Below are 19,763 nucleotides of genomic sequence, written 5' to 3' on the forward strand. Positions count from 1 at the left end.
TGACCTCTCTATTTAAACTTGCCAATGTCATCAAAATCCTGTTATTTTTAGTTTTTCTTTTTCCTTATCCACTTATTGCTCGCCAAAGAGATATATTTCATTTAATTCTTTCTTTCTGAACAAACGTAACCTTATTTCACTGTTACATCCTTGGCACCTAGATTGAAGGAACGAACACTTTCACAGTATGATTTCATCCCCCAAAATTTATGTGTAGGAAACTTTTTTTAACCATTTCATTAACTGTGGTCCTCATATGTACGTTAGATCTCCAGATGTGCTCATCTATGATTGTGCTATTTTATATTCTCTGACCTATATCTCCCCTTTCCCTTCAACCACCTTACCCCTTTTGATTTATTCTCTATTTTCTGGCATTTAGTTCTTTTCCCTCAAATTCTGTATATAGATGAGAACATACAATAGTTTTCTTTTTTGTCTGGCTCATTTCACTTAGAATATGCCCTCCAGATTCACCCATATTCCTGCAAACAGGAGCACCTTTTTTTTATTTTGAAGAGAATAAAACTAAGTGAAATAAAACAGAATAGAGTCAATCAAAACAAAACAATGAATGTGATACAAGATTTCAAAATAAGATAAAAAGAAAACAATAATGACTATCATAATGCTTCTTGTTATCTTCAAAATAACTGCCCATCATCAGACATAATAAAATCAATCAAAACAAAACAACGAAAACAATACAGGTCTTCAAAACAAGAGTATAGGGAAACAACAATGGCTACCATAATGCCTCTTGACATCTTCAAAGAAGCTACCTGAATTATATCTTCAGACAAAATAACATATAAAAAATAGAATAAAATCAATCAACAGAAACAATGAAAGCAATATAGTGCTTTGAAACAAGATAAAAGGAAACCAGATGTATTTTGTTATCTTTGAAATAGCTGTGCATGCCATCAAATATAATAAAATCAAACAAAACAAAACAAAATAGAATAAAGCCAAACTAAACAGAACAATGAAAACAATATAGAGTTTCAAAACATGATAATAGTTTAACAGTGGCCACTGCCTTCCCTTTTTGGACATATTTCCCCTTTTAATTTCATAATACCTATTGCGCATTTTGGAACCCACTAACTCCTTTAGGTTTTTATACTAGCGAGGCAACATGATGTTCCCCCATGTAACGGAACCATTTCTCCCATGAGCATAATCTCAAGTTGTATCATTTACCTATAAGAGCCTCAAGGTTATCTTTCTTTACAGCTGAGTAGCTTCCCATTGTATAAAAATGCCATCTTTCGTATTCATTCTGCAGTTGATGGGCACACTACCCTTACTTTTTTTGGTTCCCTGTCCCATAAAGCATTGTCTTCTCTCTTTTGACTTTCAGTCTATGAATTTTCTCCCAGGTTAAATGTGTTTCTTGTATAAAGCATACTGATGGATCCTGTCTCCTGATCCACTCTTCCTGTGTTTCTTTTTATAGGTGAACTGAGGCCATCTACATTAATGGTCATGGCCAGCGTGCACTGGCTTGTCTGTACCATGCTATTTTCCTGCTGTTGGCTGCCTACTTTTCCCCTCCATTCAATTGTCTGCCCTGCTCAGTGATCGCCCTCTGCCCCTGTTCCTAGAACTGTGGTCATCTTTTTCTCTCTAAAATGTCCTTCAGTATTCTTTGTAGGGTTGGTTTGGTGGTCATGAATTCTTTCAGTTGTTCTTTATCATGGAAGTATCTTATTTCTCCATTAATTTTGAAAGATAGTTTTTCAGGGTACATCAATCTTGGTTGGAAATTGTTTTCTTTCAGAACTTGAAATAGTTCACTCCAAGTTCTTCTTGACTTGATGGTTTGTGTTGAGAAGTCTGCAGTGACTCTGATGTATTTTCCTTTATAGGTGATCTATTTCTTTTCTCTAATAGCTTTTAATATTCTGTTCTTGTACTGAATATCTACAATCTTGATTATTATGTATCTGGGTGTAGATTTATTTTGGTTATGTCTAGTTGGAGTTCTAGATGCCTCACTTATCTGTGTGTCACATTCTTTTCCTATGTTTGGAATTTTTCTGCTATTAATCAGCTTTTTATGCCATTTGTATTGATTCCTACTTTTTCACTGATGCCTATTATTCTATTATTTTTCTATTCATCATCTTGCAGCCATTGAATTATTATTTCCTGGTTCTTGCTATTTTTAAAAGATCTTTCTTTTGGTGATTGCTCACTGAAAATTTGTCTTTGAGGTCTGAAAGTTCTATCTTCAGTTTTTTTTAAGTGGTTTTACCAGCTTTCAATGGAGTTTTTAATTTCCTGGATATTTCATTGAATCTATTTCATGCACTCTAAATTCTTATTTTTTCATTTCCCTCATTGTCCTATGTTCCTTTATTTTTTTTATCTATGTCTTCTTTAGAGATGCTTAGCAATTCTTTTATTATATTTTTCTTTCTTCCTTTACCTGAGATATTTCTGTTCTCATATCATTTACAGCTTCATGAAGTTTGTTTTTTATTCAGTTGCCATCACTTCAGAAACTTCAAGTGTGTGTTTCTCAGTGTCTTCTGTGTTTGTATTTCTTGGACTTGCTCTGAATGAGTTGGAGGCCAGAGATTACCTTTTCCTTCTTTGTCTTGACATTTTCCTGGGTTCTTCAGACAAGTGGGTAGTGGGGTCCTAGGCACTTCCTGCCTTGGCTACACTTTCTTAAAGCATGACTGTTTGGTTTGCTTGGCTAGTGCTGGTTATTCATATCCAATGGTGGCCATTGGGTGTGCTTGTGCAGGGTTGACTCTTGCTTTTCCCAGCCTGTGCTGGTACTGGCAGTAGAAAGCATCCCTGAAGGCAGCTGGTGTGTGCACAAGGGCAGGGCTGGCCACTTTTTTTTTTTTTTTTGGTCTTTTTGAGACAGTCTCAGAGTTCAGGCTGGCCTTGAGCTCACTTTGTAGGCCAGGTTGGTCTAGATCTTGCAATGAACCCCTGTCTTGGCTTCCAAAGTTCTGAGATTACCACCACATCTAGCTGTGATCTTCTTTTTTAATGATCAAATAATAATCCATTGTACATCTGTAAGACATTTTCTTTATCTATTCATCTGCCACTAGCTGTTTTAGTCACTTTTCTGTTACTGAGACAGAATACCCAAATCCCACAATTTAAATGAAGAGAGATTTATTTTGGCTTGCAGTTTCACTCCATGATTTATTGACTCCAAGGCAGAAACAGAATGGCAGAGGAAAAAGTGCTTAACCCATAGTATCCAGAAAGTAGAAAGAGCATGTGTAGGAAACTTTATCCCCAAAGCAATAGAGTTGTGGGAATGTGAATCATTTTAAGATAAGTTCAGGTTATGAGGGCTCCAATGTCATGAATGGATCAATGTCATTAAAAGGGAATGATAGAGAGTTTGGCCTTTATACGTCTTTACTATTGATCATGTTAGAACAGTATTTCTCTTTTCAAAGAATATGGCCTTCATGATGCCATCTTGGAACCAGAGAGCAGCCCTTACATGATATCAGCACTTTGATCTTGGATTTCTTAGCCTCCATAATTGTGAGAAATAAACTTACACACTTAGTCTGCAGTGTTTTTCTGTAAGAGTACAGATTGACTAAGACAGATATTGTGCCCATAGGTATTAAATTATTTCAAGCACATTTTAGGGAAAAGAAGTGGGATGGAAGAGGTATTAGGAAGAAAGGAATTAGCAGGAAAGTTGATTATTTCATTGAGTGACTCAGAGACCAGCCTTTACAGATTCCCTGCTAGGAATCAGGGAAGGTACAGGATTCTAGAAAACTAGCATTTCTGATGTGAAATAAGGGAGCATATGAAGAAAAGTTGTGTACTTTAGTAGAAAGAGCATTGCTTCCTTTTTTATTTTTTTTTATTTTAAAGAGAATAAAACAAAACAAAGCAAACCAAAACAAAACAGAACGATGTAGAGCAGAGTAAAATAAGAGCATTACTTCTAAAGATGAATAAATACTCCTGCTCCTGTCATTTCTTGGTATGTGATTTAATTTCTTCAAACCTTTCTTGGATCCCTGTTCTGTTGATCTTTTCATCAGCCTTTGTTAAGGAACCACATGTGTCTGCTTCTTTTTCTTCCTTGATCTCGTAAATATTATATCTAGCAGCCCCTTCAGCAATTTCTGAAGCTAGCCTAATCAGACTCCTCTGGTAGCTTCACCATTTTTGTTCAAACTACTTAGCCTATAGAAAGCAGAAAATGCAAAATCAACTCTACTGTCCTTTTAGGTCAAATTGCTTTTATGCTTTTATGATCTTGTTTCATCTTCTTTTCTTAAAACTGCAACATGCCATGAAAAATGTGGAAGACAAAGGATAAACTAAGTGTGTCACAGGATCGTTATTTCACAGCCAGGTTGACTACATCAATACCTTATATTTTATAAGTTTCAATTTCTTTATAAGAAAAATGAAGAAGCAGAATGACAGTGTGGTTCTAGAAAGAGGCCACTTGGACCATATTGTAGTTCTGCTACTTTTAGTTAGATGAAAGAACAAATTAATACCCTTAATTCATGATGTCTTCCTGGACAAAAAGCAGAGGTTCTACCACTGACATCATAAGGTTGCTATGAATATTCAATGAAATGTAAAGCACTGCCTGGAAACACTCAATTGAGTAAACACTCAGTTCAGATTTGTTATTACCATGATATTAAGGGACTATTGTAAAAATCAATGAGGTAATCTATGTAATGGTAAGCCCTTTGTTTTTTTGATGTCTAGATCCACTTCCCAAATTCTATGCCCCAATTTTTCCCCATGAGGCCAAACTGAAGAGGTTCTACCAAAGGGTTCTTCGTCGCTGGACTTCTGGTTGAGCTAATGGAAGCATTAGCAAAGATCAGACACCATCTCCATGGTTCACCATTACTCTGTTAATTCCCAGAGATTCTTTCAAATGGATTTCTTTAGGGGATTATCCTTATTCTCTAGTGTAGGTAACCATCCTCTTGATAATGATTTTCTGCTACATTGGCTTTAGGATTCTTACAAGAATTAAAATAAGCAAACAAAATATGATTTTCCAGGATTTTTAAGGAATTTACTGTCTACTAAGCATTTCCTAGATAACCTCATTTGACACACATCCATGGCTGACACTTCCCCTTGTATTCCAGTGTATCTTGCAGCCCAGATAAAACTCTCATGTCATCTAACACCTCATATCCAATCTGTGCAAGTGGAACGGGGAATCAGGCAAAGAGCAAGAAAGCTGATGGATCAAGTATTATTAAACCTGACATATTGTAGTCAATAAATGCTTGTGAGATAAATAAATGATAAAAGAAGGTGGGATATATAGAAAGAGCTAAATTTTTGTAAAAATGTACATCTCTTTTCTAGCTTTTTGTGATCCAAGACCAGAAACAAGTCACTTTAAAGGGACTTCGTAAATGATTTGGACTCAGGTGGGTGAATGCTGAGCTATCTTCCTAGCATTAAAAACCTGAAGGAGTTAATGGGATCCATAAAGTACAATAGATATTATGAAGGTGGTAAGGTAGGAAATGCCTAAAAAGGGAAGGTGGTAACCACTGTTAGTTTCCTAGTATCCTGTTTTGAACTCTTGTATCATTTTCATAATTTTGTTAGGTTTGGTTCTTTGTTTTGTTAGTTTTCACTGTGCCTGATGGTGTGGGCAGCTATTTTGTAGATAACAGGTATTGGTAGCCATTGTCGATTTCATATCATCGTGTTTTGAAGTCCTATAATGCTTTCATTCTTTTGTTTTGATTGATTTTATTCTGTTTTGCTTTATTAGATCTTATTATGTGTGATGGTATGGACAGATTTTTTGTGTGTACTGGGCATCAAACACATGATCTCACACTTGCCAGGAAGGCCCTTATACCAACGAGTCAAATCGCTGGCCCTGGACAGCTGTTTTGAAGAAAACAAGAGACATGATGGTAGTTATTGTTCATTTCCTATCATCTTGTTTAGACATGCTGCAATACTTTCATTATTTTATTTTGCTTGGCTTTGTTCTATTTTGTTTTCTTTGATTATATTGTGTGTGACGGTCTGGACAGCTATTTTAAAGAAAACAAGAGATATTAAAATAGTCATTGATTTCCTATTGTCTTGTTTTGAAGTCCTGTATCACTTGCATTGTTCTGATCTGCTTTATTGTGTTTTGTTTGATTGGTTTTATCCTTTTTTAAAATTAAATTTAAAATAAAAATGACTTTGTTTTTAAGGAATGGAATGGTGCCCTTTTACTGGGCATTCTTTGCCTAGTGCCCACACTAGGTCGCCCACACTGCGCCTGGAGATGTTGCCTCCATGACCTCCTGCCTCATGTCTCTCTCTCCAAACTTCCAGGTTAAAGTCCCTTTTTTCTTTTCATTTGTTTGCTTGAAGCATATTTCGTTTCTAGCTGTTAACTCTAGTGCAGTAACAGAGTTAAAGTTCTATCACACTTGCTTTTAGAGATAATTGATGCTAATGAGGCATAAATATAATTTACTTGAGTAACTGGAAGAGAAATTTCAGTTTCTTTTCCTGGAAAATGAAACTCCCAGTTGTGAGCATGTGTGAAAGCAAAGTCAGACATGTCAAACAAAGGAAATGTAATGTAATAGCAATAACAATAACACTTTATCATAAAACCACCCCATCAGAAGGTGTTAGCCTAGGAAACATAATTGAGATTCATGTTTGTTATTCCCTTGGCCCTGACCTAATGAACTTATGAGGATTGACTGTGATGAACAAACAATGGTTCTGATGAATGAGTTTATTGGTTAATTCATAAAACATATGGCAAGCTTCCTCTGCTAGAATATTTGGGCGAAGGAAAAGCAAATTAAAATCAAGAAGAAACAAATTATATGATAGAAAAACAATGTTTTGAAGTAGATCATAAAGGTCAAGTAATTAAAGTTTTATTGATTTGGAAAAGAGAAAAACCCCAATTCTATTCTAGGCACATTTGCAAACAACTAAACTCAAATGGGAGATGAAGACTGTAATTTCACTAAAACTCAGTGTATGCTCTTCCTAAGTCTCACATCCTTGTGTAACTGACTATAATTTTGCTCTGTAAAGTTGATTCTGAACAAGGGGAAAATACAAACTCATATAAATCTACATAGCTAGGATTGCATTGTGCTATCATGTAACACTTAAATCATGGTGGTTTAAGTTAACAAACATTTATTTCTCCCTCACACAAAATGTCCTTCTTGTCCAGGAGGTTTTCCAAGGTAGCACCTTTGATTTTCTTCTACTTTCATTTCAATGTGTATTTTTAACACAGCTGTTTGACTCCAGCAGTAAAGAGGGTGCTAGTGGCAGTCTTCTGAGAAGAATTAAATACTCCAGGCAGAAGTGCCACATAGTGCCCGGCGTCCATGCAGGAATTTGAAGCCATTACTGTAACACAGAAAATGTTATGGGACTGCAGTCACCCCTTACCATCCAAATCCAGACTGTAATCAATTCTCTCTTTGATATATGTTTCCTCTGTTCTGGAATATGGTACATTTTTGACAGAAGAGCATCATAATAGGAATTACCTTGGATAGTATCCCAGGTGCACCAATTCCCAATAGAACAAATTATTTAACTTCTCCCAAATCTCATGTTTCAGAAAGGACAGTAGTAACATTTGTCTCATAGACTGGCGAGATTAGAAAGAGTAACCCATGAAAAGTGGATGGCACTGAATAACTGTGCAGTGAATGCGTGGCCATCCCAAAAGGTGCAGTTAGGAGCACAGGGACACTGGCTGCTCACTTCAGATCTTCCCTCTGCCGTGGGGACAGACTTACGATCCAGAGACTCAGCAGCACTGTCTGGGGAGTCTTAAGTGGGGAACAGGAACTCTCTGCTCTGGAGACTGGACTGTCTTTGTCACAAGAATGCCTGTTATTTCTGATCTGTTTAGCTGCTGCCCTGGAAATGGATTTCAGAGAGAACTTTGCAACCTCCACGGAAATAATGCTGATAGAGAACAGGAAACCTAATTTTCTACAACTGTCTCAAAGTTGATTTAAATGTACTTTGGAATGTAAATAATAGTTTACAGCACCCTTGTAAGTAAAGCAAATATAACATTTGACCTAAAATTATACTTTATCTTTTAAAAATCCACTATAACTATACAAAATTTTTTATAAAACATAAATATATATATATCACATTTGACTTAAAAGCATACTTTATCTTTTAAAAATCTGCTATATACTATAAAAAATTTCTTAATTTATAAAAAATAATAACATATATTTTTGTACATTGGAACAAGATTCAGAATAGAATTTATATAAATAGTCTGCCTTTGCCTGCATTTCAAAGTGGCCTGATTTACCAAAAACTTTTCAAGACTGCAGCACTATGAAAGCCACAGGTCATCACTGAGAGATGCCAGTTCTCTTTCTCCTAACTTCAGCTTTTCCAAAAGAACCATGTCAGCATTCAGAGAAACATATTCATGGAAATATGAATTATTATGATTTTCTTCCCCAGATAGGTAGAAAATTTTTATTTTCAGAGTTTCCAAATTATATTACTCAAAATCTGCAGATTTTAGTAAAAAGTATGAAATACGATAAGAAAAAAATGAAGTCGCCTACACAGGAATGAAAGCAGTCACTAGAAACTGTCCTTGAAGCTCTGTGTTAGATTCACAAGACAAAGACTTCAAAGAGCTATTCTAATATGTTTAAATAATTAATGCACAACATGTATGGCAAACTAAGGGGGAGTATGAGCACAATAGTTTATTAAGTAGAGACTAGTAATAAAAAGGGAGAAAGGATAAATAACCAAAAATCAACTCTCAAGGTGAGAAGTATAATAACTAAAATGAAAAAACTCAGTAGAGACACTTTTCAGCTTGCAAAAAAGAACAGGTAAAATTGAAGATAAGTCAATTGAACTTCTGTAGTCTAAAGAGCAGAAAACAAAGAATGAAGAAAAATTACAAAGACCTCACAAAACTATGGGATCCCATCAAATGCACCAAATGCACATAATAAGACTGTCAGAAGGAAAAGAAAAGAAGGCAAAAAAAGAAAAGAGTATTTGGAGAAATAAAGGCTGAAAGTTTTCAAAAGTTGGTTTAAAACATTATAAATCTAGAAAGACAAAAGAATCCAAGGAGAATAAACTCAAATAGATCTAGTCAAGACAAAGAAAGAAATTAGATAACAAAATTCAGAAAAGAAGAAATTAGATAACAAAATTACCAAACTCGTTGCTAGTCCTCTCCCAAAAGAAATTTTACCATGAACAAATATATGCTAAAAAATTAGATCATCTACATAAAATGAACACATTCTTAGAAAATATAAACTACCACAACTAACACAAGAAGAATATATAATATCCATGTAGCCAGCCTGAACTACACAGTGAGCCCTACAAAAAAAAACGCAAATAAATTAGACATCCCCCAAACCCATAAAAGATCCAGGCAAAAATGGGAGCAAAATTAATAGGCACCTCACAGAAGAAATTGAAATGGCCAATAAATACACAGAAAAATACTCAACACCTCTGGTCATTAGAGAAATGTAAATTAAAACAACACTGAGATACCATCTTACCCCAGGAATAATAGCCATCATCAAGAAATCAAATCATCATAAATACTAGCAAGACTGCAGGGCAAAATGAAACACTTTAACATTGTTACTGGCAATGTAAACTATTAAAATCATTATGGAAGTCAGTATGGAGATTCCTCAAAACTCTAAAATTAGAAATTCCCTTTGACTTAACTTTCCTCCTTTTAGATGTCTTCCTGAAAAAGTTGAAGACATCATATTACAATGATACATATACATCCATATTCATAGTTACACAATTCATAATAGCTAATTCTTGGAAGTGGCCTATCTTCCCATCAATAGACGAATGGATAACAAAATGTGGTATTTACCCACAGTGATGTGCCTAGTCTACCATAAAAACATGAATGTGAGTCATATGAAGAAAAATGATATATCTTGAGACCATATATCAGACACATGGCTTCTCTTATAAGAAAAGCCTCAAATGTATAAAAAAGAACAAAGTAAAAGATAACTAATAGGAAGTGGGAGATAGAGCTTTCTCAAATGGGAAGCAGATTAAAAGATAGGAGAAGAAAAGGAAGGGAGGGGAAAAGGATGAAAAACAGAATTAATATGTGTTATGTATGCACCAACTCCCCACAAGGAGTGTAAAAAGTACACACTGAAACAATGTACTAACAAAGAACAAATAAATATGTAAAAAAGTATAAGAAACAAAAAATATAAACATTTTATTTTAGCAAAATTAAAAATTTTGTGCCTTGAAACTTAGAATGGAAGAAAATATTTGCTAGTCATATGATAGGGATTTGTGTTTAGAAAACAAAGAATAGCTCAATAGGAGAAAGATAAGCCAATTTAAAATGAACAAAAAATCTGAATGAATATTTCTTCTTATTATTATTGATTGACTGATTGATTGGTTGATTGTCTTTTGAGACAGGATCTCACTACACGTTTCATGCCATTCACTTTGTGGCCCAAGCCAGCCTGTAACTCACAGTCATCCACATAACTCAGGCTCCTGAGGACTGGAATTATATGCAGGCACCACCCCACCAGGCACTTCTTAAATATATAGAAATGGATAATAAGTACATAAGAACATTACCAATATCATTAGCTATAAGAGGAATTCAAATCAAATTTGCAATGTTATACAACTTTATGCTCACTAGGATGGCTAGAATCCAAAAGATAGACAGAGCTCAGTGACAGATTGCTTGTCTATCATGTTTGAGGCCCCAGGTTTGATCCCCAGTATTGTGAATTAAAAGACAAAAAACAAATGCAAATACTGTTAAAGTTTTAAAATAATCATAACCCTCACAAATTAATGTAAAATGGTATAGTCATTGTTGAAAATAATATAACAGTCCTCAAAAATTACACAGTTACAATGAGATTCAGTAGCTCCATACCTAGTAAAAAATTAAATGGTTACATCTACCTAAAAATTGTACATATTTAAAGCAGCATTGTTCAAAATAGTCAATAAATAGAAATATCAGTTAAATGAATAAACATGCATCTGGTGGAATATTATTCAGTCATAAAAGTAATAAAATATAAAATACCGTATACAGGAAACTTAAAAACATGCTAATCGAAAGACAGACACAAAATATATATATTATATGATTTAAAAACACGAAGCTTAGTTGTTTCTAGGAACTAAGGACAAGGAAAAACTAGAAAATGACTGTTACTGAACACATGATTTCTTCGGGGTATGATGAAAATGTTTCAGCATTAGAGATAATAGTCACACAATGCCGTGGATGTTCTAAAATCCCCTGAATTTTACCCTGTGCAATATAAATTTTATCATGTATTAATTATATCTAATTTTTTAAAAGCCTATGGAAAAGCCTAAAATACTTAAAGCCACCAAAAAACCCAGCAGCATTAACCCACTTTAATGTGCATTACAAGACCTTTCCTCCATAACTCAGCTTATGAATTAGAGACAGAGATATAAGTATATTTTCCCATTGATATCATATTGCATTTTATTGGCTGTTGTTATGGATGAAAATCTGAACAAATCCTCCAAAGGACACTTTCTGTGAAAATAATTGGTTAATATTGAGTCAATGGTGCAGTTCCAACTCATCCACTGCTTGGAAAATGCTTTCTAGCAGCATGTCTTCACATAGAAAATTATTTCAAAGAATGGTGATGTTGAGTGTTGAGATTTACCAAGAGGATGTGCAAAAAAAATGAAAAAGACAGCGTGATAATTTACTAAAATTTTCTTTTTCTTCTTCAACGTTCCTTTCTTTCATACATATTTTTTTTTAGCACAGATCAATAGTCAAAGGCTATACACTGGTTAATGATTAAATTGCTCCCTGATTATTTGTCAAGCTCATGTAGCACTGGAATACTACGTGGTAAACAATAAAAACCCTGGATACTGCACATTACCTATGGTGTAATATGTATTTTGAGTGAGAAACTCTAGTATAGTTTAAGTGAGTTTTTTCTTTGGTTTACATTTAAAGAAGCTAAAACAGCACACCATTTTTTCTACTTGTACAAATGATGCTATCAGTGTCTTAATTTACCCATAAAAATAGATACTGATTAACATCAACTTAAAATACAGCAGCATTGTGAACTTTCCTGAACATCCAAATTACATAAAAGAATCTTAAGGTAAAGCTTTAACTTCTTATGAATTAGGTCCTATCTATAGTATTATAAATGTATTTTGGAGAATGGTTTTAAAGAGAATTGTTATTATAAATATACATTTGATTTTCTAGGAACATGACAATAATTACTCAGTACTACTTATAAAATAGTTTCATTTTTTTGAAAAAGGCAACTAAGAGGCTTGTGGTCAGTTTTGCTCAGATCTACCCAACAACTCTGTGGCAGTTTGTAAGTTGTGATTCTTTGGGCTGATTCTAACAGAAGGATAACAAGGCCTTTATAATAGAGCTTATAAAAGCACATTTATGTGAGAAGTCTAGTTACAAAAAATACGACCTTTCAAATTATATCACCATTTTCCACATAAAAGCATCAGACAGCCTCTTAATTCATGCGACCTTTGGAAGCCATAAAATCTCTTCCCAGGGAGAGTCGATGTAGATTCGATTGGAGGCCAGTTCTTTCCGACCCAGAGTGGGCAGAAGCCAGCCACCCATGGCTCCGCGTAGGGAACCCTGAAAGGCACTGGGGCAGGGAGAAACCTGCAGCCTGTGAGATCATCTGGTCTCGGCCATGGACTACAAGGCTGACTAAGCTAACTAGAGGTTTGATCTTTGTCTCTTCATTTAAAACCAAAGAAGGCTTTGAGACTTGGCAACTGTCTGCAGAGGAATATTTTACAGATGTTAGCAAATATGAAGCCTCATAAGCACAAGTGTTAGGAGCACGTATGCATCGAAGTTAAGGTCAGAAAAAGTTTGTATATTAAATGGAATTTCTGTTTATTTGCAAAGCAGTTTTACTTCAGAACTTGGTGAATGGGTGAAAAAGAAGACAGAGAACAGAACTTTAAAAATACAGTGTAGTACCTTTACATCTTGTTTTATACAAGAAACCATTTTTATACTATATCTGCATTATAATAAATATCCATGAGTTTACAGAATGGAAAAAGTACAACTAAAACTGTTCAGTGTTATGCTCAGTACATTTTTCCATATATAGATTTATGTACTTAGGTGAGATCTTATTTTGTGTATGCATTTATCCTACTTTTGTTCACAAAACATCACATTAGTATTTCTAATACTATTAAAACCAATACTATGAAAATATCATTTTAAAGTGCTATAAAATATTCCAAAATGTAAATTTGTTATAATTTATTGAATATTTCATTGTTCATAAACATTTAGTGTTCCATTTCTTTGTATCATAATTAATAGTCTTGTGAACATTTTTGTGGATAAGATTTTTATTCATTTCAGTTTTTCTTCTGGAAAAGATGAATTTGTAATATATTAAATCACCTTCATCAAAAATAAGTGTCATCAACAGATGGTTTTCAGCTTTCCTTTTGCAGATGTGTTACAGCCTCCCTTCTGCATCAGTAAACATTTAATTTGGACTATGAACCAAGAACCAAGGTTAATATTATAATTTTCCTTCATGCTATCAGCATTCCATAGATTTCTTGGATGATAATCACTCTCCTCAAATGTATACAATCTAGGAAGTTGAACCTTGAAAAAGAGATAACTTGAAAAATTAGGTAAGAAACAGGCAGAACAAGTGATATTCTCAGGTCTGGTGATTTTCCAGTGTTAAAATAGGAGTGCAGGACCAGTGTTTCAAAATATTCCTGCAGTTTCCCTCTAGAAATGCCTAGAATTCTCTAAGCTACATTAGAAAACCTGCCATTTGAAAACCTGGAACTTTCTTACCTGGAGTACAAACCATTTTTGTCTATTTCAGGGAAATTTCAGAATTCGAATTAAATCTTGTCATTCTCAGGAACAACTTGTCATCCTGAGGCAGTTTTTGCCACCAGATTCCTGAGTGTATAGCCAACAGCTATGTCCAAAATGGATTACTGTGCCTGGTTTAGTCCTTTCTGACATCGCATATTACAGAAAGAAGCATCCCCACATATTTTTTTCCAAAGAAAGTAGATAATTCATAAAGATGATTCAGATTCAAGGCAAAGAAATAACAACAGACATCCAAATGTTACACTGAATACAAAAATCCCTGAGTTCATTGGTGAGGTAGACGATAGGAAACTTCCTAGTGGAGCGGAGAGCTGTGCCTCTTGGGGTTTCGTGGAAGGAGCCATTCCCATCACCATCAGGAAGTGAAGGGAGGCAGACAAGTCCTGCTACATCTGTTTACCGAGTTCTGTAGCCCTTGCCAGCTATCACGTAGTCTTTTTATGGAAACTAGATAAACAGATTGCGTCACTGTGGCTATTTCACGTTATCAGAGAAGTAGAAGGAAGAGTCCTGCGAACTTCAGATACACTGGTGTATGAGTCTTCCCAAGCAGTTGTACAAAAAACAAGAACAACTGGAATGCATTTTGCTATTTTTCCAGTGATTAATTTTCTAATGAACTCAAACAGCAAAATATTCCTGACCATATAAATGTGGACCATCCAAGTAGCTGTGACGCCCTATCATCATTTTAGGTTTGTGATTTTCCAGGCCACAGAGACTAAAGAACTTCTATGTTCACATGCAACTCACAGATACTTCTCGGAATGCTAACCCTCCAAAGTTTGAAATTTCTTTATACCTATGCCATACTGTAGTCTTGTACTGAAAGCATCTAAAGAAGGGATCCTCTGAAGACAGAGGATTTCTACAGCACTTACCTCTCATCCTTGCTAATCAACACTTGTTGACTGATGAGTTGATATCATAGATTTATCTCTTTCTTGAACTCCACGTTTTGTTAGATCTTACCCTCTTTTTCATCTCTTCTTCGTGATCTGAAGTTATATTTATGAGTGCCCCTCCCTGAGGATGTGTAGAATAATGTGGGACAAGCCAGTGCATCATTTATCTCTTCAGCAAATGTATCTGACTGGTATATTTAATTTACAAGAGATTACTTGGCTCAGGAAAAGTTTGTACAAGTCCACCCCCCCCACCCAACTTCATTTTTATTTGTTTGCGCTTCTGAGAAAGATTCTTCTGACTTCTCTCTACTGCTCTGATTGTCCCAGATGATCACAAGGTTTAATTTTCATCCTCATAGTGTAGTCAAGATGCACAATAATTACTATGCAAGTGGCTAAATTAGGAGAGAGATAATTCAGGGACAGAGATCATAGTGTAATAATAGAAAGAGAAGAAATGGAAATCAGAAAGTCATAGAAACATCTGCATTCTCATGCTCATTCCCACATTATTCATCATCATCAAAAGGTGTAATCAATCTAAGTTCCATCAGCAGAGGAGTGAATAAAGAAAACAGTATACATGATGGAATACTATTCTACTTTTTAGAGAATGAAGGAAATCTGTCATCTGCAATAACATAAATGACCCTGGAGATTACTATACTCAAGTAAGTAAGCCAAGCACAGAGCAAAAACACTGTATATCTCTTGTGAAAATTCTAATAAAAACTGAGCTCCTAGGAGAGGGGTGAATGGTGGTTTCCACAGGTGGGACTGGCAAGGAAGCTGAGGTTGGATTGGGAAGTTGATAGTCAAAAAATATGAAATTTCAGCAAGCTCTAAGGAATAAATTCAGATCTGTTGTACATCAGAAATATTATATTTGAAAGCAATGTATTACATACTTAAAATTGCTAGGAAGGTAGATTTCAAGTATTCTCACGACACACAAAGTTAGTATGTGAAGTAATGGATTGTTAATTAGTTAGATTCAGTCATCCTAATATATATACATATATCCAAACATTGTACTGTACACTACATGTGTGTATGCACTTTTTATTTGCCAATTTAAGTCTTAAAATCTCAGTTTAAAAATTGAAAGGGAAATGGGCTTGAAACCACTAAGAACTGAGTCAGAATCTTTACTATTTACCTGGAAAACTCTTTTAATCTCAATGAATATCTTTTTTTATCTTTACAATATGCCTAATAATCATGCAATGAACTTCTGGAAATATTAGTGTATGTGAAATGAGGTTCACAGACCATCAGTCTCAGGATTCATCTTTTCCTCTGTCCCTCAACTCCATTCTTTCTGTCCTTCGGGTCTCTCTTTCATCCTCTACCTGTACATAGATAAAATTCAAAATTCAGTAAATATCCCCTGAAATGAAGTGGTGTGAAGATTCTGGTCATTATATCATGCTTGCAAAATATATGGAATGAGATCATCTTTGTGATCATCCCAAACTCTTTTTATTCATGGAGACTCCCTTAGGTTTCCCAAATTTCCCAGATAAATAGCAAGAGGGATATAGGTGAGAAGCATGTTACTAGTGTTTTCTCTGTGTGTATATACGACTCTGAATATCAAGTAGATATTTTCATAGAGAAGATATACACACATTTTCTATTTCTAGGAATGAGTTTCCCACATTGTGACTTTCTATGCTTGCAAAGAAAGCATTACATAGTTTGGACTCTGCTGATCCCTCCATTTTATTTCTCACTATCTTTCTTCTTTTCCAGTATTCCAAAGGTTTCTAAGTTACATTTCAAACAATTTAAAAGTGTCATTACCTCCTTAATGCCTTTACAGCATCCTTTCTTCCATTAAACTCATCTTTCTCTCAATCTACAATGATCTCATCCTTTAGCATAGGCATACTTCCAGAAAATCTTATCAATATCACCTTTCCTCTTCTCATGATTTTTGAACCCTTTTTTTGCTATTTATCATTGTTATCATATTTCTCACTTTATTGTCTGTTAAGCTGGTTGATTCCCTCTCTTTCTATCTGTGTGTGTGTGTGTGTGTCTTGTCATCTACGCAAACATCTCTTCTTTCTTTTGTTTAGAGTATTCCGTAATTTCCAAAACACTATGTGACTTTACAAGTTTTTACTTCAAGAATTAATGGAGCAATTTATGAATTCACATTTGATCTTCTTTGAGCATCACTCCTCTATGTAGGAAACGGTTGAACATAATTCCTACAAGGTCATTTTATATGATTTACTGAGCCTGAAATGATTTCATTTCCAACTTAATCTCTAATACTCCACTCAATATTGCTAAAAGTATTTTTCTTCTGATAAAAATAAAACACAAACTTCTTATACATATAGAGAGGAAATGTCTTTTTAAATAGGTGGAAGATCACCTATTTAAAAAGTCATACATATCTAATAGTCATACATATCTAATCAGTAGCAGAAGCAATTTTGTGTACTATTCCAAGTCATATTATCTACCTCTGCCATTTCATTGAGAATACATTCCAAACTTCTGTTTTCCTTCTTAGAATCTTTGTGATGCTACTGATATAGGTACACTCCTTTAGTAAGCATATGATGATTCATAAGGTATATGATATCACAGAAAGTTTAGCAGAGAAAATACGAGGTAATAGACTACAATTATTTGACTGGTGTTACTAGGTTACTGTTCAGTAATCTTTCCACTTGGGTTTTGGTGTCTCCAAATTGTATTAAATGAGGCTTGGAGACACCCTGATGTACCTAGTCCTGTATTGAGTCTGACCCCTAAAAAAGATGGTTATGACAGAAAGCTAAACACTTAAAAATTTTTAAAAATTTACATATAGAGAAATAGACAAAATTGTGAGGAATAAGAGTTTTAGTAGTATAATGTGACATTTTTCTCTGTATCTGATTGCATATAATTCTTGAAAATATTTATCACACCAGTATAAAATATGTTACTCATGCTATTCACATTTTGATCTCTGAGGCACAAATATTTTGCCCATAAATTTAAAACAGGTGGGACAAAATTGGATAAGTAATATCATTGTCAATCATTAAAGTTTGCCACTGCCACTTTTAGAAAAGGAATAAAAGTAAGACACTTTTCCCAGAAATGTAACCAGGATCATCCATAAACTGTCATGAAACACGAATAAAGGGTGTGGCAAATGGAGCATAAGAAATCTGAGAGTGGACGGCTCTTTGAATTACTTAAGAAGAAACATTTTCAGTATGGACCATTATTTGAATAAGTTAACATTCATTTAGCAGCCACAAAGATTACTACTCCATCACTATTAACATTTATTCAAAACAGTCTTATTAAACTTATTAGTTGTTAAATATTTAGAACTTATTAAATATTACTAACTTTTTGAAGATTAAACACTTAGGGCTGGCCACTAAGCTTATGCCATTTTCACAGTCCAGTTTACAGAATATAATCTCCATTTTTGAGATGCAAAATTTTAGATGAAGATAAGTTAATTATATGAAGTGATATAGTGAGTGCTGGTAAAATGAGGATTCAAATTAGAGTCTGTCTGACTCCAAGATATGCATTTCTATTCTCTCCCAGTCTGCAGGAGCATTTGAGAAATGAGTGAGAGTTTTGGAGGCAGAGCCGGAGAAGATGATGATTTCCCCTCAATATGTGGAATGTATGATTCGCTGAAACAGGATTCAGAAGTAAAATGTGCCTCTAAAATGATAAATATGGTTATTTTATTCTGGAAAAAATAGACATTACAATTAATAAGACGATAGAATAAAATCATACACATATCAACTATCTTCAAAATCATCGATTTTCCAATTTTGTTTCATGTCCCCTTTAACTTTTTAAAATATTTAATGTAAAGCTCAGATTTCAAATCTTTTTTTATAATTAATACAATCTGCTTCTTGAAATGATAGCATCTGCCCTATTTTATCAGCGTGAACCATTTGAAAAGCATTGTTCCTAAATAAAAGGCAAGATATTGACTGTTTTCAAAATTAAAATGCAGATTCAACAGAAATAAAGCAACAAAAATTCTACACTAAGAACCATGATGACATAATCAATAAATTCTCACATAAAAGTTGATTCTGCAAAGACCAAGCTGAGTGAGCAATTTTTGTTCATTTTAAATGCACGTAACACTCCAAACATGAAAGGAAGCAAAAGCTGTCATTCGTGCCAAATGAATACGGACAGATATTACACAATGAGATACAAGCTAATAATTTGTCTCATGTGAAAATATGTAAGATAGAAAATAAATATTTTAAGGCTGGCAGTATAGCTCAGCAGCATAGCACTTTCCTGGCAGGAGGGGTGGTGAGTTCAAACCCAGGTACCAAAAAATAAAAATAAAAATAAGAAAGTAAAAGATAAAGAAAGAAAAAAAATATCTTGCTTTCCAAGTCTGTGCTAGACGGGGAGAATATGTTAAACCCCAAGGAAATGAGTGTCGTGAGTTATAGATATGTGTGCTTAGCTGTGTTTTAAAAAGAAGGAACAAACGAACTGGAACTGTCTTAAGTGCATAATATTTACTCTAGCATTACCTACAAGGAACATGTTTGTGACATTTTAGGAAGACATTTGTCCTTCCAAAACCTTCATCTAGCCTGTGTATCTCGCCCCCACCTCTGTCCCAGCTGTCAAGACCAAAGTCTCAAATTCTTGTACTGACCACAGTGCTGAGTGTGAAGAGAGTCATGGTAAAAATGACACTCTCTTAAGTACTTGTCAGCCTGATTTATGCATTAAAAAGTATAACTGTGCTATCATATTATAGTAGAATGTTCATAAAGGGTATTGAGGCTAGGAAAGTTTCCAGACAGCTAGCTGAACTGGATTGGAAAATGTTATATTATGGCTTTTATCTAGATGTCTTCCTC

The sequence above is a fragment of the Cavia porcellus genome, unplaced genomic scaffold (genome assembly GCF_034190915.1).
Source record: "Cavia porcellus strain 051 isolate PalLab524CR breed Dunkin Hartley unplaced genomic scaffold, mCavPor4.1 scaffold_22, whole genome shotgun sequence".
NCBI classification, from domain to species: Eukaryota; Metazoa; Chordata; class Mammalia; order Rodentia; family Caviidae; genus Cavia; species Cavia porcellus.